The sequence below is a fragment of the Cuculus canorus genome, chromosome 1 (genome assembly GCF_017976375.1).
Source record: "Cuculus canorus isolate bCucCan1 chromosome 1, bCucCan1.pri, whole genome shotgun sequence".
Lineage (NCBI taxonomy): Eukaryota > Metazoa > Chordata > Aves > Cuculiformes > Cuculidae > Cuculus > Cuculus canorus.
Window position 1 is genome coordinate 186,615,590 of NC_071401.1, and position 24,018 is coordinate 186,639,607.

General features: G+C 41.0%; 1 protein-coding gene across 7 annotated transcripts in view; it reads left to right on the plus strand.

The window, feature by feature from the left end:
* Positions 1 to 24,018, plus strand: part of PLXNB2 (plexin B2) — a 261,938-nt gene that overhangs the window by 73,733 nt on the left and 164,187 nt on the right. For 5 of the 7 annotated variants that reach the window (XM_054073420.1, XM_054073394.1, XM_054073372.1 and 2 more), the window contains one exon: positions 8,788 to 8,975. The exons of the other annotated variants lie outside the window; for them this stretch is intronic. The gene's annotated coding sequence lies outside the window, so the exon portion shown is untranslated. The remainder of the gene's footprint in view (positions 1 to 8,787; positions 8,976 to 24,018) is intronic. 7 annotated transcript variants of the gene reach the window in all.

A 24,018-nucleotide genomic window follows, 5' to 3' on the forward strand; every position in this document is an offset into this window, starting at 1 on the left:
GTCATGGGATTCATCCTACCGAGTTTCCATAATATCAACTAGATCATAGCTTTCTAGTAGCACAGTAGCCTCCAGCTCATCCTGCTTGTTACCCAAGCTTCATGCGTTAGTGTAAAGGCACTTCGGCTGGGCTGCCAGTCACGTTGGTTTCTTAGTGGACCCTTTATTACCTATAAGGTGTTTTGGAGAAGTTTCCTCCCTGACAGCTACTACCTTAGGAGCCTCTCACTAATCTCCACAGGACTTCAGCCGCATCATGGCATCTCCAGCATGCCCTTGCAGATGGAGGGCCCATACCACCACCCCATCCCTCCAAACATTGTCTGTCCTCCCACTGCTTGTCACAGGCTAGCCTGATATTATCCCCCTCCGCCTTCACATCTAGTTTAAAGCCCTACCTACGAGCTCTGCAAAGAGGGTGTGGGCAACACATTGTGGTTTGTGTCTGCATGTGATCATCTCTTCTCACCTTTGCAAGTCATTAGGGCCTATTTTGTGATTGATCAGATGGTATCAAACAGTGCTACATAGTCCAGTTAACCCTGAATTCCCAAACTCCATCAAACTGGCAGGAAACAGAAGCATCAAGTCCTGCACAGAAGGCTCCCTCTATCACATGAGGAACATCCCAGGCTCTTGCTCTTTTAGTCCTATGGCAGATTATACCTAGGAGCAGCTGGTGTTTCCAGCTTCAAGTGCTCCTTATTTGTGTTGCACAACATCTGGCAAACAAAAAAGTTTTAATAAAAATCAGCATTAGAATAGAGAGTCACGTGCTGCATGAGGGATAGCTTGGAAAGAAAGCAAGTACTGTATATTCTTGTGTGCAACATCCTCATGCTGCAGCCTGGTTTTCCTAGTAACAGATGCAGCCTGTTTTAAAATTTGGGTTATTTTGGTGATATTTTTTTTTTTAAACAATGTTTCCTAGTTTCCACAGAAATTTAAGCAACGCAGGCTTGTCTTGGCATTCTGCAGGGGACACTAAGCGATTCAGACTTAAACCTTTTGACTGTGCCTCTGCATACTGATGATGTCAGTAGGATTTTTTTATCACTGCTAAATGTCCTTTGTGTTTTCTGCATCAAAAATACATCAAAGCAAATGGTATATTTTTGTAACACCACGTGTGTAAGTGTTGAGGCAGTAGAGTAGTTTCCATATTAAGTGCCTGCCAAAGTTTTAACTCGCCCCCCCCCCCCCCCCCCCCCCCGACCTCAGAGCTGTAGGTCCAAAAATGCAAGGTAAGGCAAAAAGGTAAATAAACCATTTAAATTATGAGTGTTTAAGTGAAGACTGAAGAGGAGGTGTAACTACAGTCTTATGCTCTGCTGTGCAAGCAAGAGGAAGCCCAGATATATTTAAAATAAACACATGAATGAGGGAAAAAAGGCTCTTTTCCATCTCATGCTGTATCATATTCCTCACTCCTTAGCTTTTTTAATCTGGCAGCGTTTTTAGAAATTATTATTTTATGAAAAAGTAAATGTAATTCTATATAATGGTTATTTTATTATAAACTTACACATAATTCTGTAGTTTTCGAAGATAGGGTAAAAGCTGTTACTGAAATAAGAAAATACTTTTTAATCACTTCTAATAATGTTTTCTATGCCCTTTTGTTTCAAAGTAGAAGTGAATTGGATGAGCATTGGGAAGCTGTTCACACTGTTCCCAGCTGTGGATGTGTCAGTAGAGATAAATTTTGTGTCCTTGAATATTACCCTTTCCCGAGTACTAATTTGCACACACCTGAAATTCCTGTTTGTTGTTTTTGCCAAAAACAAAACTTTCTGAGGTGTGCATCTGCTCCCTCAGCAAGGTTTTGAGGTTTCACAAAGTGTTTGTACAAGGAAGTTCAAGGCCCGTGTGACTAAATAAAAATAACCCCAGCTGCTCTAAATGGCAGCTTTTCTTTGCCTTCCTTTTGGAGGAGCAGAAGTCAGGGACATCCATTTATTTCCTTTGTCTGTGCAGGTTCTCAGTGCCCTTCCAGTCCTGCTTGTCTGCTGGCCAGCTGCGTGGTTATCCGCTGATGGCCAAGGAGCAGAATTTGCCTTTCTGATCCGACTGGCCGGTGCTTCTTGCAGGAACCTCCTGGATGTTCACAGGGGCAGCTGGAAGCCCAGCTGTTGTCTGAGGGTCACTTTTTCTGATGTTATGCACCAAATCTGAGTTAGGCATTCATTCAGTTTGTAGCCTTGGGGCATATTAAACGTCATGTCCAGCAGATTTATTTATCCCTCAGCCCAGAAAACTGCAAAGAGTATCCTGCCTCTACCCTCAAACCATTATGTTCAAGGTTTTATGTGGAGTTTTAATAGAATGTTTTTCTATCGGTATGTTTTCTGGGAAGAAAACATAAGGTGTTGGGGTTTTGTTTTTTTTTTTTTAATTCGTGTCACCCTGAAAGCTGTTTTTGCAGACAAACTGCTTTTGCTTATTTGCAGTAGTAAAAGTTGTGTTTATGTGAGTGTTATATAGACCTTGTTGACTTTCACAGGGTAGGACACTGTGCTTTTGCATCACGTACTGTACCTTGCAGAAGTTACCTTTGTGTTGTTGCAACACTAGTTTTCCATTAAATAACGGAGTATGAAAAAGTTTAAAGAAAACTCCTTTGGGAATAGTAAATTTCAAACTTCTCCAAATATGGTTTACAAGAGCTTTGCAGCCCAATCTCCTAAAAGAAGCACCTGCAATCTGGCTTTATAGCTGTTACACAGCTAGCTGGCAAACAAAAACCTTGCTAAGATTTCAATTTACAACCTATCATACATGGGGTTCTTCCTTCCTTGTAATGCTTTAAACTGAAATGGAATTTTAAATTAACTTGACACTGCTGTTTTCAAGTCAGATAAATAACAGTGTTCCTTTTCCCTCAGTTTGTAATGTATTTGATATCTTACTATGAAAGTATTTCCTGAATTTATATTAATATTATATATTTGCCTGTCCTTACTTTCCTTATGAAAAAAAAAGTGAAACATAACTATATGGCTGTAAGAAATACTGCCTGCACTTTGGCAATGATATAGTTTTGTAGTTTAGGGATTTTCCAGTTTTATTTCTGTTGCTCAATGTAAAAACTTGTGGTTTATTTCTCATAACTTTGATCAAACAGAGCCCTTCAGACTTATGTTCTGTGAGCTACTGTGTATATAGGTAACTTTCATCTGCTTTAACTCATCAGAGGGCCACATTCTTCACTTTAGTACCCCATTTACACCTTCACAGTGTTAATGGATCAATGTCGCAAGTCCCCAGACTATCATAGTTTGGTATTTTGAGATGCTTTTTTATTTTTTGAGCATTTGAGACCTTTTTAAGCTGTTAGACCCACACTGTACAGGTGTAAGTGCTTGTATAACACACCAGGTAGTTTTGAATGATTTCAGTGTTGTCTTAATCTGACACTCGATAGCATTTGATAGATTGCACCACTGGGAAGAATATTATAAAAAGACAGCTACAATAAAAAAAAAGATTTTTCCTAAGTATTTCTAAAGAAAAGTAGATAAATACCCACATTTCTGAATGTACATGTATAATGGAAAGGATGACATTTACATTAGAACTGCTTTGTGGAGTGTTTTTTCTTAACTTTGATAAGTAAACAAAACTGTTTTGTATAACTGTATCTGGAAGCACTTACACTGAAGGACATACAATGGCATAATTTACAATGTTGGTATGCTGGGCGAAATGTACTTCTTCTGTTCCTGGTAAAAAATGTGGTTAATACTATAGGTCCTTACATCTAACTTGACATAAGGTATCAGAGTACATCCCTCTCTCCCTTTCCCCCCAGGAAAGGTATTCTCCAAACAGGTGTCATTTTGTACCATCCATCCAGCTTCCTGCAGGGCATTAGCGTTCCAGAAAGAGTTTCACCAGCCCTGAGGCTTTAACAGTGGTCAGGACAGGCAGAAGGAGAAATTACCAAACACTTTCCCTCATAGGCTTAAGGCTGGAATTTTAAACAGGGCCTTTTGGGAGCCTATTAAAGACCACTGCTTTCTTTGCTCACTCTTTACCTAGTCCCTTGCTAGCCAATACCAGTACGATCTGAGAGCCTGACTCTGTTTATTACCAAGCACGATGGAGAAATGTTTGGAATATTTAATTTCTGTGAGTGTATTGATGAACAGGACAAGAAGTTATGCAGACCTGCTGGACTTAGCCAGAAGTTCTTAGGCAAAGGAATGCCATATGCAATTGGAAAGTTCTCTTTCAGTCAAACAAAAAAGTGAAATACCAGAGCCTTAGTTTGGTTGCTTTTCACTGTTTTACAGTCCCATACTCTGTTCTCTCCCTTTACCCCTCCACTCCCCTGAGTTATTCAAATGGAAAATCTTTCATTCGAAGGTGTTTACATAAAGGCATTTGGCAGCAGATGAGATTTGTTCTGATCAAAAGCTTCCTAGCGTGCTCTGATCTTTCCCCAGAACTTAGCTAGATGTGCAGAAAAAGAACTTTTGCTCAGTACATTTTGCAGTTACGGGTCCTTTTGGTGGACGTGTTGTCATTGCGCATTCTAGGGACATACGTATGTGCTTATCTAGGCATATTTGTTTGAGTCTCAGCCAGGATATATGCCATAGAGATTAGACTTCCATCTTTCATCCCAGGGAGAAGAGAACCTAAATGGGTTTATCATGGGGTTTTCATTCACTCTGTCACTTCTCCCTTCTTTATAGTTCATTGCTAGACTTCTAATTTTTCCCGACAGCAGCACACACCCCTGCAGCTGGCCCTGCATAATGATTCCCTCCTCCTAGACTGACAGAAGAGCGGATGCATAAATCTCCTGCCGTCAGGGTGCCTCTTTTAGCAGACACTGCCCCCTCTCTCCCCTGGAAAAAGATCTGTCCCTTCCACAGCACGCTCATTTACCACCTACTAGCTTTGCCTGCTGAGCCAAGATGCTGCCCGTGACCATTATCCCGCCTATGCTAAATATCAGGAAACGGTTCTTTTCTGACAAAAATACAACAGTTTTTTTTTTAAATTCCTCTAATGACAATTATTAGTGGAAATTGGAGTGCTTTTGGCAATTGTATTTGATGCAAACATTACACCATACAGCAACCAGCTCCTGTGAAAATCAGGAGCTGACTGTTGGTTTGAATTAGGAACTGGAGGATGAGAAGAACTGTTAGAAGCAAGAATTTTCACTGAAATATAGGTCTTTAGGAGGTCTTACATTTGAGATCCCTGTGTTCTCTGAGGCTCCGTGTTAATTCAAAATGATTACTTTGAACCATTGGGTATGAGCAGCACAGTCAAATCCAGGGCTTCCCAGCTGCTGAATTCATCCATTGCATTGGCAGTTTATAAATCAGACAGGACTTGTGGACTGTCTATAAAGTATTGTTTGAAAATCTCTTCCTTAGCCCTCCGTCCTTACTTACAGCAGTGGAATATAACAGCTGGCTAAAAACCAGTGCAAGAGTAGTTTAAAAGGCAGCAGTCTGTGTTCCTGTCTTGAAGATGAAAACTGGCACAGGATGAACATGCAGTGTACAGGAAGAGTTTCATCATGCTTTACCAGCAGCAGAGGGATAGGTAGAGGTCAGCCTCTCTTCCAAGAGTCTCTTCCATGAAATACTAGATTTCCCAACATCGGTATTTGGTGTTAACAACGTGCTTGATAGTCCGATAGGCACAGTTGCTTTGAGAATTAAATGATGTTTTTCTTCAGCTACAAGTATTTGTCTGTTTTCTCTGCTGCTGTCCTTATGATGATTCATATTGCAGTTACTTTAAAGAGGCAGATAAACTACAATTGTTTATATGCAAACAGAATATGGCATTGGCTGCCAGAAACCAATCTTGCTAATATTTGGCTTGGTAGGTTGCCTCATCCTTTCATGTTTTGTCTATCAGAGAAAGCAAGCTTAAAATTAATTGAAAAGAGTTTCCGAGTGCACTCAGAGCTAGTGGCATTTTCTCCTCTGTAAATGCTGGCAATTGATTATAAAATGTCAGAGGTGTTAGCAGTGTCAGTGACCTTCATCTAGCCAGCTGGAATAATAGGCAAGACTTGCTTTAGGACACACTGTGGTTGCTGACAGGTTTTGTTGCATCTGCAGCCAACACTGTATCAATTAGCAAGGAAAAAAAGAGTGGATGGAGGAGAGGGGATTGTAAACGTAACAGTGCTCATTCCACTAAATTTACTTGAAAAATGACCATTTTTTGTGTCCAGTGCCATTTTGTACTCTTCATGATCTTCTAATTAAGCCTGGAGGATCCAGGCTTTGTTTTGAGCAGAATTCCAAAGAAGCAAACAAAACTTCTTCTCTTGGCGTCTGGCGGCTAATTTGTGAACTGATTTCTCTTCCATGCCTTGGTTATTACACATTATTAGGAATCCCACTCTGGTGACTTTAGGTGCAGAACCTTATCCCTTCAGCAGACCTGCCTGCCGGCTGTGCATCATGCACAGGTATTCCCAGGATGCTTAAATTTGACTTTGCATCTCAACTATTCCCACTTAATGCAATAGGCTTTGAAGCAAACTATGGGTGTCAAAGAAAAAGCCTTCCTGTCTACCAAGTGTCTTTAGGCTCTGTTTGAGGCTAAGACTCAGCTTTAAAACTGGTGACAGTGTTATTTAAAATTGTTTTATTAGAATAAAGCAGTACCTGTTATTCTTAGAAAACAAAGGAAGAAAGAATGTGTGTCCTCTTGTTTGGTACACCCGTGAGAATGGTTTTCTGAGAGAATTACCCCTTTCTTACCTTGGTGTGCCCTTGCAGCAGCAGCAGTGGTACAGTCTGATGGCCAGTGTTGGTGATTAGGATTAGGAGAGAAGGGATCTGCTGTTCTTGGAGAAGGGAGGAGAGCAGAGATGACATGAGTGTTAGACTTTGAAAAGAAAGAGAAATAAGGCTTGGTTGGACTTAAGCAGGACATTTTTTTAATGATGGAAAAAAATCTGTTTCTTTTTTATTTCAGTATTTCATCTTTATTATGTTTTAGGACTGGAATTCTTGGACATTATTCCCTGGATATCTCATCTATGAAATAATGTCTCTGTTCCTCTCCAATGAGAGCAGGTACACAGCGAAAGAGAAAAAGATCTTTCTGTGTTACACAAGTTTTTCTTGGTTTTAGTATTAATCAGGAAACACACATATCTGCTTAAGGATTGGGGGGATAAGTTATCATAAGAGAGTTTATCTTCTGAGACTCATGAAGATGATGGAGACAGCTCAAAAGCTGGGAGCTGGCTGTGTGCTGTTCCATGACAAATGGAGGCTTGTGTGTGACCTTATGTCTTGGCATAGGGAGAAGACATTACTGGGAGGACCATGTTGGCAGGGAGAGGTGTGGAGCATGTGAGGGATCCCACCGCTTTCACTGCACATGGGTCTGACAGCTGCATGTGACGAGAGAGCTCAAGCTGATTTTAGAAACAGTGTTCAGAGTTCAGAATCACTGCTAGAAAATGTATTACTGTAAAGTTGACTGTTCTACAGTAAATACCAATACTTCTTTCCTCCCGAGACTTTCCTTAGTGTTACCTAACAGAGCACTTAGGACACATTCTCTTCATTTTCTTACAGGGCTAGTTTTACCTAAGCGTGTTAAATCTTTTCAGTTTGTAACAGGTGAAAAGATACTCCTGCTAATTTAAGATTTAAAATACCTTTAAAAGAGTTTTCCTATGTAAAATGCTTATAGATTTGAACTATTGAAAGACTCCATGTTGGAGAAGATGCATACAGTAAAAATGGTGGTAAACATGAGAAAAGGTTGGCTTGTGTTTCTGAGTGGTACAAACCAATCTTTGTTTCCTTTGGAAAAAATCATAGGATAACTTGGGTTGGAAGGGACTACCAGAGGTCATGTAGTACAACATCCTGCTCAGATCAGGGCCTATTAGGTCAGGTTGCTCAGAACATACAAAGCATTTAGCAATCTACTCTATATAGCTCAAAATTTAAATATAGGGTGGTGAGTTTCTTGAGGTTTCTGAAAGGGAAAATACAGAATTATGTTTCCTTTGTCTTCACCTTTCAGAAGAAAAAAAAAAAGAGGAAGCTGAGGAAAGAAGTTCTTCACTATGCATTTCCTTTTATTTTTAGATGGAAATAAAAATTTTATCATGCTAAACCTTACTTTCCATACTCAATTGTTCCCAGAATGTTGAAATAAGTACAGATGTAGGCTTTTCAGGAATATGCCCCTAGGATTTAATTTCTGAAGCAAAGGGAAACTGCAAGGTGACATTGTTTTTGAAAACTGAGCCTTATTAAAGGACTTCATTTAGGCATCCATCCTTGAAAATGGTTGATGAACTATGTAAGGGTTAGGAAGAAAAGAGGGAAAAAAGAGATGCAAGAGTATGATAGTAGACGAAAGTACAAGGTAATTGAAGTCCTTGGTTAATACGGCTATTTAAATTAGCACTGGTTGATTTGAACACCCAAATACTGGCAGCACAAAGTCAAATTCTTACCATAAAGTCTTCTTGCCCCAGATTGAGCTTGAGTACGTTCGTTATGGGTCTACAGTTATCTTTTAGAAAAGAGACCACTCCAAGGCACAGTTAGGATGCTCTGTAAATAGCCAGACATCTTAAGTTGAGAGGGCACCTGCAGCAGAGAAAAGCAAAGAACCATGCTCATAGATCACAGCAGCTGTTATGAGTTTCCCCTTTTATAAGGCTGTGTTGAATCTCCATCAGTCAGACAACATCCCAACACTGGGTCTTGAATGTGAAATATTGCATCACTTCTGTGCTGAGGGAGCTGAGAGCCTGTTCTGTTGTTCCAGGTGAGAAGAGTGAGGGGAACAGCCCAAGGCTCAGTTCTAGGGCTTGCCTGGTACCCCCTGGAGCACAGCTGAACAAGACTAAACTCTGAGGCTGCCTCCTCTCCTCCTGAAGTCCCAGTAGAAGTGGGTTCTCTCTCCCAAGACGTGGTGTGCACACAGACTCCTCATGTGAATTTTTTTGTTTTCGGGTAAGCTTACTTTTTCCTTTTTTAATAGACAAGCATTTTCTAAATGGGAAATTATATTCTATTTTTGTAGACAAATTTGTTGCTATTTATCAAGACTTTCAGACATTGCTGGAGCATGTAATAAATGTTTATTACTACTAATGGAGATCAAACTTCTAGGAGCCAATCTTGCAAGAGGCATTAAAAATTATCACAGGGGGAGGAAAAAAAAAGAAAGCAAGAACAGCTTGGCAGAGATTCTGTATTCATAAACCTATTTATAGATAGTGTACTGGGTAGAAAAGCAAGTTTGTGCCTCTGCTAGCAAGATGCTCCAGCCTACTGCTGTGCTAATGTTTGCCCTAATTTTGCACTTACATCCTGAGTCTCCCAGGAGGATGCTGAGCAGATGTGTGATTGAGCTGAATCTCAAAGGTGCGTGGGTTTGACTGCGTCTCTGAGGATGATCAGAAAGATTTGATCAACTTTTTTTCTAGGATCTGTTCACATTGATTAGCATGTGTTGGCCTGACAGGCTTCTCAGGAACCAGCTTGTAAAACTTTCTTCCAAGTAAGAATTTTCTTTATCCTCAAGTGGCCAAAGAGACCTGTAGTGAAGATCAACAGAAGGGTTCACAAACATGGCTCTTGGTCTGTTCTTTAGCTGGAAAATGGTTTAAAACCATTTTGGCAGCTAGTTTAGTGCTGGCGACACTCCTGGAAGCTCTGCTGTCCGTACAACTGTTTCCAGCCTGGTGTGAGCATAGTGGGGAAGGTGAAGCATGACAACTGGAACTACCTTCATCTCAGCTACTGTCTGTAGACTGTACTTTTTGGAAGACAGCACTTAGCCCTTCCAGAAGGAGAAAGGTGTCTCCTGTCTGACACCAAAGAGAAATTAAACAGTAAGGGTGGAACATAAAATTTACAAAGAAGCAAATTAAGAAAACAAGCACATTTTAGTGTTTAGCTAGTGTCTGACTGCATGCCAGTTTGGGAGGGGTTTTGTTTAGTTTTTGAGGAGGTTTTTTTGGATGTTTCTCTGCCTAAAGTGTTACTTCTCCTTAAAAACTAAGGGGAAGAGGGGGATCAACATGCAGCTTTACATACATATGAACTGCAGAATAAGTAAAAATGAAGACAGCTGTTTTAAAATAAAAAAAGTACATTCCTCCTTCACCCATTCATTTATGTACTTCAAATCTGGATTTTTCTAAATGTAAGAAAAAAGCATGAAAATAGCACTATTTAAGCTTATTTAGGAATACCCATCAGGAATGAGTATCAGTAAGGAACAAAGGTGTGGGTCCTGTGGGGGATGTGAACGTAAGGGTGGACTGACTGATAGCAAGTAATGGCAGAATGATTTTGCTGTGAAATTTTAATGCAATTATATGAATAACAGAGGATGTGTTCTGAAAGTAGCCAGATGTGCTTTTCTTGTGGATATAGTTAATACATTTCCAGAAAGCCTCTGCCCAGCCAGGGTTAGTGCTCCCAGGGCTGAGAAGGCACAAACGCTCTCCCATCTGGCTATATGTCATCGCCTTGCTGCAAGTTGGCCTTTCTTGATCTGCCTCTCCTGTGGTAAATCTTCAAAAAAATGCACAAAGGTGTGTCTGGTAATACCCAGTGCCTCAGCTTGTTTCTGTTTCAGTCTATGCCTGACTGAAAAGTCTGATATTCAGAAGGTACTTGGTCTTCGATTTTGCAATGATTAAACATTTTCAAAGTTCCATTAAACTACATCAAACTTCTGCTGAAACTACAAGAGGTTTCACGTAACTGGACTGATTTAAAGGTAGTGTTTCAAGAAGCCTTCACTGATCTAGTTGTTTCTTGAGATAGAAGAAAGATTAGCATCTTTGTGTTTTTTAATAAAATGAGCCGAATATTAAAAATCCACTGTCAGCAGTTTGGCTTGAACAGTAGAGCGCGTGGCTTATTGCTCTACAAAACATGGAGGATATTAAATGTGGATATTAATTTTGTTTGTTCCTCCTTCACAAAGAAAATAGAAAATCCTCATACAAGAAGGGGAAGTAGTTTATGGGTTTCTTCAGTATTGCCTTTTGTGGAATGCAATTATTAACTTTGAGATATAGTGGATATGAAGCATTTCCTGATGTTAGCCATGGGTAAATAAGTATAAATCAAGTTGGTTGTTTTTGGTTTGTGGTTTGTGTGTGGGTTTTTTTTTTTTTTTCCTTCTCGATGACTGTCGAAGTACCTACATGGTAGTGCTTAAAAAGAGAAACAAATGCTATGGAATCGCTACTATGCTTTCTTTTCTTTCTAGAAGTTTTCCTCAAACTTCATTAATCTTCAAAGTTTTTCCCTCTAAATGGGTGGCCAGCATACGCATTTCTGCAAATTCATTTCATGTGAAGATTTTGTCTCTAAAGCTGTTCAAGTAAGCGTAGCTGCAAATCTGATTCACTTGTGTGGCAATGAACTTCACATGTAAATCGAGCTTCTAATAAGTCCACATTTGTGCTGGAAGGTGCTAATGGCTGCCATCAATCAGAGAGCTGGTAAAAGTTGTTCTCTCCTTTTCTTCTAGACTAAATGAGACAGCAATTAAATGTCCTTTTGTTGAGTGATAGCTGAGACAATGGAAATCAATGTCCAAAGCACAAACCAGAATGGCAAGTCTTTAAGTATAAGCTAAGCCATGTGTCCCAAGGGATTGGCATGTTGATTTGCTTACAGCTGAGAGTCTATATAACTGGGAGTGTAGACAGCAGGAGAAGCAGTAATGCTCCTTGGAGCAAAGCCAGAAGGGAATATTTGCTGGGAGGACTTCCCAATGAGGCCGTGCTGCAATCATCTTGCCTTCATGCCACCCAGGCTCAGCCAGCAATACAAATTTGATTCGGAATAGGCATAAAGTCATGATTAGAAAATATGATACCAAGTTTGTTTGTGGCATGTTTTTATGTTGGCTGCTTGAGAACAGACAATATCTGATCTGGTATGAAGCCTACTGATACAAACTTAACCTTTCAGCTTTTCCAAAAGCTCTTCAGCAGGCAGGATGAGTTCATGCTCGACCAGTGCTGTTATTGCAGTGGTTTTGATCCCTGGAAGAGGATTTTCTGTGTTATCAAGCCACATGCTGAGAACAACATTCCTCCCTCCCTCCCAAAATGCCGTCACTTTTGTTCCTGAGTATTTACAGGTGCAGAAGTTCTGTCTCTGCTAAATAAAATTGCACGGTAAAAGAACCCATCCATTTTTTACTCATCCATTTCTTGTAGATGAAAACAATTACTTGAGACCCTTAGGACTAGTTAACAATTTTGTCTTAATGACATGGAGTCCCTTAGATGCCTGAACATGGTTTGCCTGTCCTCTTCATTCCAGCCCTTCTCCAAAGCTCATTATGCCAACAGGACGCTTCCTTTTGACTCCAGCTCACAATTCTGCCTTAGCTTTATTGCCTTGCTGAAAGGGCCTTAAGTTACTTGTGTTCACAGGGCTGCATTGTCTCTAATCTGTGTGGGTTTTTTGTTTTCCTTGGGTTTTTTTTTTCTGCTTTTGTGCAAAACTGTAAATGCATTGAGAGCAACAAGCTATTGCGCTTATTAATGGCAAGGCACACTGCTGTCATGCAGCTCATGTGCTGTTAGTGGAGACTGTGGCTATATGATACTCAGCTAAACTAAGTCCAAGTCTTCTGTAAATTTAAGGCTCCAAAGTAATATTACATTAAGAAATTATTTTATTTTTTGTGCCTGAAAAGTATTGCACACAGATGACTAGAGTCATCTGAATGACTACTAGAATGTGACTAAAAGGATGTACATCTATTTAGAGAGCTCTTTATTGAATTTATTCTCTGAAGTGCTGTATTTGTCACAGCTCTTTTGAGGGATAGAACAAAGAAAACCAAACCCACCTGTATTAGGAGGTCCACAGAATTTGGCAAGCGTTAGTAATGGACTCATACAAAACCCGCTAGTTGATGTTCATTGCCCTTATCACTCAGCAATATGACACTGTCTTTTCCTTTTCTCCCATCAAGGAGATGCTCTCTTTTCAAACTCATATTCCACTACAGTCACATTTACTCTTTGATTTTATAGTATTGACAATTACTGTGAATGACACACTTCATAGTCTCAGTGTCTTCATCTCAATTTCGGTATTCAGTTCTGAGGTTAACCCAGGTTCTGCCCTTGACTTGCACCTCTCTTCTGCATCAGGGTCTCTATTAAAGTAAAGCAAAGATATAAGGAATCAGGAGAGACTCTGTATTGGATGCAGCAATGTTACCAGCTTGACTATAATTCTTTCAACCTTTCTATGAAGACCTTGGATTATTAATGATTATGACTGTTACCGGTACTGATAACCTTTTTGTAAATATTAAATAATTCTTATCAATATATATAATAAATTCTACAATTTGGCCAAGATAATCATAGGCATAGAGAGTGCCGAAGCTATTTGTATGACTATATATTTAATTATTCCGTATGTAATTTTGAATAATCATAGATTAGCGTTTGGGGGTTTTTTTAAAGCATCTGCTTCTATGTTGCAAGCCTTTAGCAGTCCAATAAAGCAGAGCCATTGATTGCTGTTTGATGTGTCCATTACCTCCTGCAAATGCCATGGAATACAATGGGGTAGCGTGCAGACTTCAGAGCTGTCGTGACAGGTATTAAGAATGTGTCAAATCCCAGTGATGACTGATAACATATCTGTCATTTGTGATGGGATTATTAGGAAGAGGAAAGCCACTAGGAGAAAGATACTCTAGGAAAAAAAGGCGGGAGGAGGAGGGAGAGAGAGGGGGAGAGAGGATTTACTGTTCTTTGGAGCTGCCTGGTTTAATTAAGCCTTGTCTAGTCCATAAACAAATCTATTAACATCCTGAACGCTTTGGCAGCTTACACCCTTCAACGCTGCAGCAGTACTTCTATGGAATTTAAGTTTCTCTTTGGTGAATAGTCGTACTATAGGTATTGTGGCTATCATGAAGGTTCTTCACCAGTACAGGGAAACAGCTAGTGCAGTAGTACTATTTGTTTTTATTTTGTTTTCTAATTGAGAGTTTAACAGAATATTGTGGAAGAAAGAATTCAGCGGACATGTATGCCATTTTCTGCATGGAAACTCTGTATAGAACTGAGTAAGAAGAACAGTCTGCCTGTGCTGTCTGATTTGCATCTTTGGTTAGCAAAAAGACATGAAAGATTGCTGTTGTTTTTTATTCTGAATGTGTATCTTGTGTGATAGTAGAAAGAAGGCTGAGCTTCATCTCACTTATAAAATTGGGTTCTGCTGAACGGGTCCAATGTGCCTAGTACCCGAATGAATGCCTTTCAGCGGTTTTAGGCTGAGGCATAAATTTATCAAAGTTCTAAAAGCAGTTAAATATTAAGGCAAAAGAAGCATCTTATACTGCTGCCTGCAGGTACTCAGGCAATGCTAGGACAGAGGAGATAACCTGTGTGCTTCTTGCAGTCAGCATCTTTTTGGTGCAGGAATAACCCCTGGAGTGGTAGAACCAGTGTAGCTATCTCATATGGCCCTTACACACAGAGCTAATTTTGGGGCAGGGAGGGTTCATGTGAGATGTCAGGAGATGGGGAGACTTGAAGTTCAGTGGCCTGAGACAGCTGTTCCTAGCTGTCATATGGTCCCTTAAATCCTCTTGCAGAAGAATAGCCTTTGAACAGAGACTTGTAACGCTGTCCAGATTGTCTTTCTGTCTTTTCTGCCAGTTTATCTCTTGACTTGTGTCTGGTCTTTATCTCTACCCCTTCCATAGGCACAATCAAGGTGCTTATCAGCACTCTTGGGGCTCACAGACCATCAGGGAAGCAAAGGTAGTGGAGATCAGCAAAGTGCCCAGGTGGGCACTTGGGTGCCACTGGACTGCTGCTGGAGGGCAGCTACTGTGTTGGATGCATTCAACCAGGGTGGCTGCTGGCTTGGTGGCCATCCGTGCCGGTTGATGGAGTAGCTGCTCTGAAGGTAAACAGGAAGCCAAACAATTGTGTCAAGTTTTGGGAACAGAGAGACGGAAAAAGACCTGTGTGAAGACCGGGCTGTAGCTGTCGTGGCATGGAGTCAACAATGTTTGATTGATGTTTAAACAGTCGGTGGTATGTACATAAGAAGCATGCAGTGGCCTCCCAAAAGCCTAGGGGCAGGGAGCGCTGACAGGGCAGTGGGGTGGGCATCTGGCCTTTTGCCTCTGCAGAATGACATGCTGGCAGTGGCTGCACAGGTGCTGCAGGTGCAAGCGTACGCTGCAGCCTAACGATGGGCAAGGGCAGGGGCAGTACCCACTGTGTACTTGCTTGTAGCAGGAAACCTCATGTGTACCACTGTGGAAAAGTATGCAGCAGGGCTGTTATTGTTTACTCATGGGCTCACACCCTTGCTTCCCTCACAGAAATTCACTCGCCTGCCCAGGCCCTTGGGAAAGACCTTTTTTATTTTTTCCATCTCTAAATGTATGTTTACCCTACCCACAGAGGCTGCTGAGCAAAGGCTGAAGAGCGACCTGAAGCAGGGACACCAGGTTTTAAATACGATATATTGCGGCTTAATTCATTTGCCAAGGTAGCTCTCTCAAGGGCCTTGTGGCAACTGTCCAAAAACAACCAGTGGTTTGGGTACCTCAGCCCAAAGCTGGTTTAGCTTAAGAGTAGTTAAAGGAGCCTGATTATTATCTTTTTTTTTTTCCCTTCAGAAGCAGAACTCAGCATTTCTCCAGAGTAACTTGAACTGTACACCCAGAAATCATTAATCATGCTATAAAATCTTGGCTTCAACTTCCCCGTTTATACATAGAAGAATACCATATGAGTTGTTAATGTTGTGTCTTGCTGGCTGGCAGTACCCCTTATTAAATGGGATTTTGTATAGAAGGAGGGCTACGGAGGATAGTGCTGCAGCAAAGCGCCTTCGTCTCTCTTTGGCCCCAGGTATAACAGATGCTACACATATGTTAATGTATACTGATGATGGGTAGCCTATGGTGTGTAACTTCTCTCTTTGGTGGCTGCCCCCTTAGGAGGAGACACCAGCACAAATAGGGACTGCTGACTGCATTCACAGCCTACTTTTATTTTTTTTTTCCCCCAGTACTCGTAGTGTCTTTAATTGATTCCCATACTTATTTAGTAGATTTACGTTGTGAATGAGTTTTCAGTCCCTGAGAAAGGACTTCAGTAAAGTGCGCATGAGCTTGGAGTACTTCTCCGTGGAAAGATTTTCCTTTCCTGTACTCTCACTCCCTTTCCCAATTCACTAGATTTACAGTTTAAAAGAAGAAATAGGAACACATTATCTGGGAGGAACTGCAGAAGTTGACTTGAGACTCAGCTATTTTTTTTTTTTTTTCATTTGGCTGTACATGAGGTGTCCTGAGATAACACAGAAAATCATGAGGTTGAGGGAGTCACCTCTAAAGATCATTGAACTTTTAATAAAATTCCTCTTAGGATCCAAGATCAACACTGCCCTGCGTGGTCTCAGTTCTGTTTTACATGTGCTCACACTTAGCTGCAGTCCAGTTCTTGATTTATTTTTTTATTTAGTGGCAGGATTAGAAGCATCCTTTGAAAACTGAACCAAACCACTGCTACCATCGAGTTTAAATACACAAGGATATCTTTAACCTGAACAAAAAAACCCCAAACCAAAACAAAAAAAAAAACCAGCAAAGAGAACCCTTTGCAAGTCTTAACTCTTGAGTTCATCGTGTATTTGAATGAAAACTGATTTCCATGTTTGTTTGGATAAAGTGAAACATTTCCAAAAATCAAAGACATCAGCAGTGGTGGTGGTTGCTGTTTGAGGGAGAGGAGTTGGAGAGTGATATATTGCAAAATGACTCTTTGCTGATAACAAACAAAGCCCAATGGAAGATTTCTGTTTTGAAAATATGTAACTGTTGACATGAGGATGTTTGTTAGAAATTTTTTAGTGCTGATAAAGGAAAGCAACATTCATTGGAGTTCTGGTAATCTCAAACAAAAACACAGGTTAAGCTCTGGTTGCTTTGCTCTGGATGGTGGCGTTGCACTATGTGCAGGAATACAATTTCCTATGTTGTTTCCACCTCTCTTTATACTATTGTTTAGAGGACAGGGAATGAGAAAGAGAGAGAAAAGTGTGCTTCATTAGTGTCTCTGGTAAGACTTTCAAGATGGTGTTTGCAGCTAAGCCTAGGTAAAGCTAAAAAAATTGTGCTCATTTTAATTGTGGTGTAAAGCATCAGTATTATCATATGAAAAGCACCAGTGATGCCTTGGCTTGCTTGATAAAATAAGAATCTGTTCATGGTAATGACCATTAACTCACTGACAGGATGATAAAGAGATTATAGGGTTCAGCTTCCTGCTTAAGAAGAATTGGTCGGGTGCGCATGCTATTCTGCTAGTCCCATTTCTGTGTGTTGCAGAACAGTGATAGAAAACATTTTTAATATTTTTAATGTGCTACCTGACAACGTGATCTCGACAGTATACAATTTTCTGTTCCTCTGACCTCTTACGCACCAATTGTATTGGGAAAACATTAATTAAGTAGGAACAATGTATTTATTGTGACTTCAAGCTGTTTTTATCATGGTTCCTATTGTTCAGGTTCCTGAACAGGAATGAAAGAGCCTGCTTAAAGATGCTCTCCAAGTGCTCTGTTTAAGGATGGCTCTTTGTTCATAACTGCTAGAAGTAGCAGCAAACTATAAAAGGAAAAATTCCCTTCTGTGCGATTTCAGTCGCTTGAGTCTTGATGCAAAACAGTTTATATTCATTCACTACCAGATTTAGCTTAGTTTAATTTTAGTCTCTGTCACGGTCCACCAATGTGTTTTGTTCTTAAAATGGACTATGCATCCCTTGGTTGACGCCTTGAAAGGACAGTAATTTTTGGGGTGATACAGAGAAAGGTGGAACAGTGTGGAAATTCATTGAGAGTCTCATTTATAGATAGAACTGTGATTTTATTTGGTTGGGTTTTTTTTCATTATATGGAATATTACCAAAGAATACCTGAGCAGAGACTGGTGTCTGTAGCAATTACAGTGCTGGTAGTGACCGTCTAAAGATCATGAGGCAGATGGAACAGCTAAGGGACCAAGGGAAAGATTTTGAGTTCAGAGTCCAGCAAAGTTCCATCCCTCTGAAAAGGCTCAGAGCCCCACTGCTTCTTACTTCCCTAATGATGTAATTTAGCTTGACAAAATCGATTTTGTCTCTTTGTAAGCCTTGCCTGTCTCATGCTGTATGTCATACCATGTAATAGTCATCTTCAAATGTAAGACAAATCAACTCTCTTCTGTCCTAAATATAAAAAATAGTTTTCGTTCAGGACTAAGTGTTAGCCAGTATAGTTTCCAAAAAGTTGCACTCACTCAAGCCCTACCCTGCAGAAATGTTATTGCTTTGAAGTGCCTTATTACGTTCTTGTCCATCCTATTCCTATCTCCTTACTGTTCCTACCTCTTTGTTATATTTTTTTAATTCTCTGATGTGTTAGACTGATCGATTATGTATCATATAGAATGGCAGTTTACTTAAGCCTCCTGTCCAGCTGGAACCAGTTCCTCTATCACCTTTCTAAATATTGTCCTGCGGTTTTCAACATTTCCACAGCATTCGTGTTACTCTTAGTGATGTGCGAAATTCCCTCATCCCCTTTTCCTTACCAGCCTTCATATGTGTTCATATTGAGCTACAAGATGAAAGTCGGAGAAACCACCTCAAGCCTGTTAGCCCACAAAGAACTTAAATCACAGGCTTTACAAGAGGTCCAAAAGTCAGTCTGAGGAGCTGGATGTTGAGAAGTGCAAAAGTCAGATTGAGAAGCCTGCTGCTTCGAAAAGGTGGGGGACCTATTCAAATCCCACTAGTGCCAGAGAAGAATGTGTACCCTGAAACGTAACTGGAGAGTAACTAGGCTCCTAGGTTAAGTGTAAGTGTCAGGGAAGCTTTGCAATTGCACTGCTTTGGCTCCCCTGCTGCCAACCTTCAGCTGAACTTCAACTAAGACTTGGAGATGGGTGTTCCCCTGTGTTGCAGTTGTGTACCTGACAGCAGCTCAAGTGTAGCCTCAATATTCACTGTGTTACTCCGGATCTATAGGCTGTTAAAAACGTACACTCTATTGGCTATTTTATCCCTATCCTTTTCTAGCAGAATATCTATGAAAAAATCACTTTTTAAAATTTTTTTTTGTATAAAGAGCTTATCCTACCTGATCCTTTTGTTGATTTCCCTGCTGATTGTTTGCAATTCAATTTCTTTCTGGTGACAAGCATGCTGAAATTTGACATGAGGATACACCAATATACACAGTCTGGGAGAAAACTAATTGAATTCTTCCTATATATGGAATATAGAATGCAGAAATTGAAGCCTTAAATTGCTTAAAAAGCATTGTAAGGTTTAAAACTTATTTGTTACTCTGCAGTTATCCATAAGGTCCGCTCCTGACACAGACATCCATATAGCTATTTATATTACTGCGTATTTCATATCTGGCACACAAAAAGTGATGTTTATTCTTTTCTTCCTGATGTGAAAGCCATTCTCAGTCAATAAGCTGTCAAGCTACTCTTTTGTCACCATCAGTGCCTAGTTGTGTTCATTCACACCGAGTGTCCTAAATCTTGCTGATCTAATGTATTAAATTCTTTTACAAGTATGTTCCAGTTTTGGAGCGCTGAGAGCTTTGCTTGGCTTCATGAATGGAGTGAAATGCTTCTTGGTGAAGAAACTGAAAAATTTAGACTTCCTTTGTAATCAATAGAGGAAAAATGGACACTTCTGGATTATTATCCACTGCTGCCCTCAGGCTCTCCACCTTGGAGAAGATTAATTGCATTCTCCAAGTGCCTGGTATTCTCAGCTGATACAGAGATGTTAGTTGGCTCTCTGCGAGAGCTATTTCCACACTGTTGCTACGGAATTTTAGGAAAGATGGGCTCCAGCATTTCAGTTTCAGCAATGAATAGCATAACTAAGCAAGGACCTGTATCTCCTCTACTATGTTTCTATTTAAAAATAAACAAAAAGGGTCCAAACCTTATTTTGCTTGTGCCTCCAGTCCACGTGGCAAAGTTAAATCTGTGAGGTCCCCTTTCTTCTCACCCTCCCAATTTGGGCTTTTTATTTGGAGGCAAGCTTGGTTACAAAAAGGCTGCTTCAAAATTTGAATATTCAGACTGATGCTGAATCTGTTGGAAGTGTTTTCTGGTGAAGTGAATAGGCTGTTTGCATCCCTTTCCTTAAAGGTATTGCACACTAATGCTGTGAAAGCTTTACCAAACACATATAATAAGTAGATTATTCTCCTCTAACATTACCTTTTTTCTCTGCTATGCTTAGGGAACTTGGTGCAAATTGACTTTTTAAGACTCTTATATTTCACGTTATTATACTCATGATAAAGCAGAAAATGCGATGCGCTATTTAAGGTCAAATTATTTTCACTTCTGCCGCCTTTCATGAATTTCTGTTTAGGGCTGTGTGTGGTCTTCTGAAAAGTTGTTTGTCCCAGAGATGGTCTCCAGCTTTGCACAGAAGGCAAGAAGGCTAACCCAATCGCCTTCTATGACAAAGTGACGCGACTACTGGATGAGGGAAAGGCTGTGGATGTAGTCTTTTTGGACTTCAGTAAAGCCTTTGACACAGTTTCTCACAGCATTCTGCTTAGGAAACTGTCAGCCTCTGGCCTGGACAGGCGCGCACTCTCCTGGGTGGAAAACTGGTTGGATGGCCGGGCCCAGAGAGTGGTGGTAAATGGAGTTAACTCCAGCTGGAGGCCAGTTACAAGTGGGGTTCCTCGCTCAGTACTGGGTCCAGCTCTGTTCAATGTCTTTATCAATGACCTGGATGAAGGCATTGAGCGTACTCTCAGCAAGTTTGCAAGTGACACTAAGCTGAGTGGAAGCGTGGATCTGCTGGAGGGTAGGGAGGCTCTGCAAAGGGATCTGAACAGGCTGGAGCAATGGGCTGAGACCAATGGCATGAAGTTTAACAAGGCCAAATGCCGGGTCCTGCACTTGGGGCACAACAACCCTGTGCAGTCCTATAGACTAGGAGAAGTCTGGCTGGAAAGCTGCCTAGAGGAGAAGGATCTGGGAGTCTTGGTTGACAGCCGACTGAACATGAGCCAGCAGTGTGCCCAGGTGGCCAAGAAGGCCAATGGCATCTTGGCTTGTATGAGAAATGGCGTGACCAGCAGATCCAGGGAGGTTATTCTGCCTCTGTACTCGGCACTGGTGAGACCGCACCTCGAGTACTGTGTTCAGTTCTGGGCCCCTCACCACAAGAAGGATGTTGAGGCTCTGGAGTGTGTCCAGAGAAGAGCAACGAAGCTGGTGAGGGGGCTGGAGAACAAGTCTTATGAGGAGCAGCTGGAAGAGCTGGGCTTGTTTAGCCTGGAGAAGAGGAGGCTGAGGGGAGACCTCATTGCTCTCTACAACTACCTGAAAGGAGGTTGTGGAGAGGAGGGAGCTGGCCTCTTCTCCCAAGTGTCAGGGGACAGGACAAGGGGGAATGGCCTCAAGCTCCACCAAGGGAGGTTCAGGCTTGACGTCAGGAAAAAAATTTTCACAGAAAGGGTCATTGGGCACTGGTATAGGCTGCCCAGGGAGGTGGTTGAGTCACCTTCCCTGGAGGTGTTTAAGGGATGAGTGGACGAGGTGCTGAGGGGCATGTTTTAGGGAGTGTTAGGAATGGTTGGACTTGATGACCCAGTGGGTCCCTTCCAACCTAATGATTCTATGTATACGACAGTAACAATTTTGGTATCTGTAATGTATTACAAAGGAGGTTTTCTTCTGTATCAGTGCAGTTATTCGCTTTTCCATTTATGTTTAATCTTACACAGCGCTGCGTATTTTTTATATGAAAGTACATGATATTCTGCAGCATGCGTTAGGGAATGGTGTGCTTATTAGGCTAAAGCCCTGTGTCTGCTTCCTGAACAGCTGAGCTGCTGGGGGGTGTTCGTGTGGGCAGGCAAAACGGCTGAGCCATCCTTCACCCTTCGGTGCCAGGTCTTCTGCCACCCAGGATGATGTGAGCTGACCTGGATAACTCTTAACAACCACAGTGCTCAAGGAGAATTACAGTAAAAGGAGATACTTTATTTGATAGAGCAAAGAAATGACCTTATGGAAAAATGATGGGGGGGGTGGCTGTTGTTACCCTGTTTGTGCTGGGTCATGGTTACGAGTGTTGGAGGGGAATATGGCACCACTCCACCTGTCACTTGAAGAAAAAGCTTGTCCAAAGCCCCAGTGATGTCTGAGTCTCAATCCTCTAACCAGATGGGGTTTTTTGCTTTATTTCCTTCTACTGTTGTATGGGATTTTCTTCTACCAGCTAAATATCCAGTCTGTGTCATGCTGATGCACTAGTCTTGACAATAGTGTCAATCACTTGAGCGCGGTGTTTTCTTCTCAAAATGTATTTTATTTTATGTTACTTTATTTTGTTATTTTATTTTTGCATATTTTTACAAGGTGAATTGATGTACTTAGGTCTGTATTTTTTATTATTTGATTTTATTACTTTTCTTTCTTAACTGAATATTCTAAGTCTTTTCAATTTTGTTTCATATGGAAGCATTCCAGAGCTGCATTGCATGTGTTTTATTTTAATTAATTATGCATCGACTAGTGAGATATATGTATATAAAAATACATAAAGCTATTATCTTTATTCATTTAGCACTGAAATGCACTTCTCCAAAGTGATAGGCCTATAATATGTCATTTAAGGACTCTGACTCATGACTGCAGGCAGATTTATTTGATACAAGAGACAGAGTAGAGAAGTAGTAAGTTTTGATCGGTTGCTTTTCACTTCTGAGAATGCTTCCTGGACCATCTGCATCCCTTTCCTTCTCTCAGGCTCTTGCTGGGTAAGTTTGGTGCCTCTGCCGAAATGTATCCTCTAATGCAGCATCCCTGAAGGCAGGACTTTGTGAGGTGCAGCCCCCGGTGGGGCCTGGCAGGTCTGGCTTCGTGGGTATCCGTACAGCTTTCCCCTCAAGATTCTCATTTAGCAGTGGGCTGGGGAAGGTGGAAAAGTTTTTCTAAAAACTGTCATTAATTCATTTGCAAACCTGTATTTTGCACTTAAGCAGAGCAAAAAGGGAGCTATATCGTCTGTATTTCAGACTAATCTGACTTGCTCATGGCCTTTGTACTAGGCAGTGCAGCTTTTCCTATGCTGGTGCTCCTAGCCAGCCAGCTTGTTTCTCTGGAGGCACAAGGCGCATTTCTGAACGCTCAATGCTCCCCTTCACTTGAACTGCCGGTGTTCTTTGATCTTCCTTCCCCAGGCTTGGCAAAGAGCCCTGCCATCAGGATTGGTGTGAGGAGTCCTTCCAAGCTGTAAACCCCTATAACTTGTTGAAGGGGAGGCTTCTGAGTGCTGGCTGTTGTTTCACCTTTCCTGTCTTGTTACCCTACAAGCTTCATAAGGCTTCCATATGTTTTTTAACTGTGTTTGAGCAGGCAAGGAAACAAAACAGAACAAGAAGATGCAACGTTTGGAGGTTTTTTGTTTGTCTGTTTGTTTTAAATAAATAGAGAGACAAATGCTTCTTTAGTTCAGCCCATGCTAGAATAGTTGGTTTGTTCCTGTTCAAAACCTATCCACATTTATATGGTAGGAAGATACCACTTGGCTTTATTTTAATGCCCTGCCTCACCCTACCTCAAAGTCCAAATCTATTTGTCACTCTCCCAACCTACCTTTCACCCACAGTTTCCAAACACCACCCAGGCATTTAAAAACAGAAACGATCACAGTATAGAAACAACAAAATCTCTTGCTTAATTTGTTTGTGTTTGTGTGTGCATTATCCATGAGAAGGCATCTCCAAATGCATCATGCTCTATTACTTGTCTAGGTAGTTCTATTTTAATCTCATCCTGCAAAGGGAAGTCCCATGGTCACAGCCAGCCTAAAAAGTTCTCCCTTCTTTATGCATGGACTTCTAGTTTATTCTGCCCGTATGTGATGTCCTTTGAAGTAGATGGAAATTCGCTCTGTAAATACTCAGTATATCATCTAAA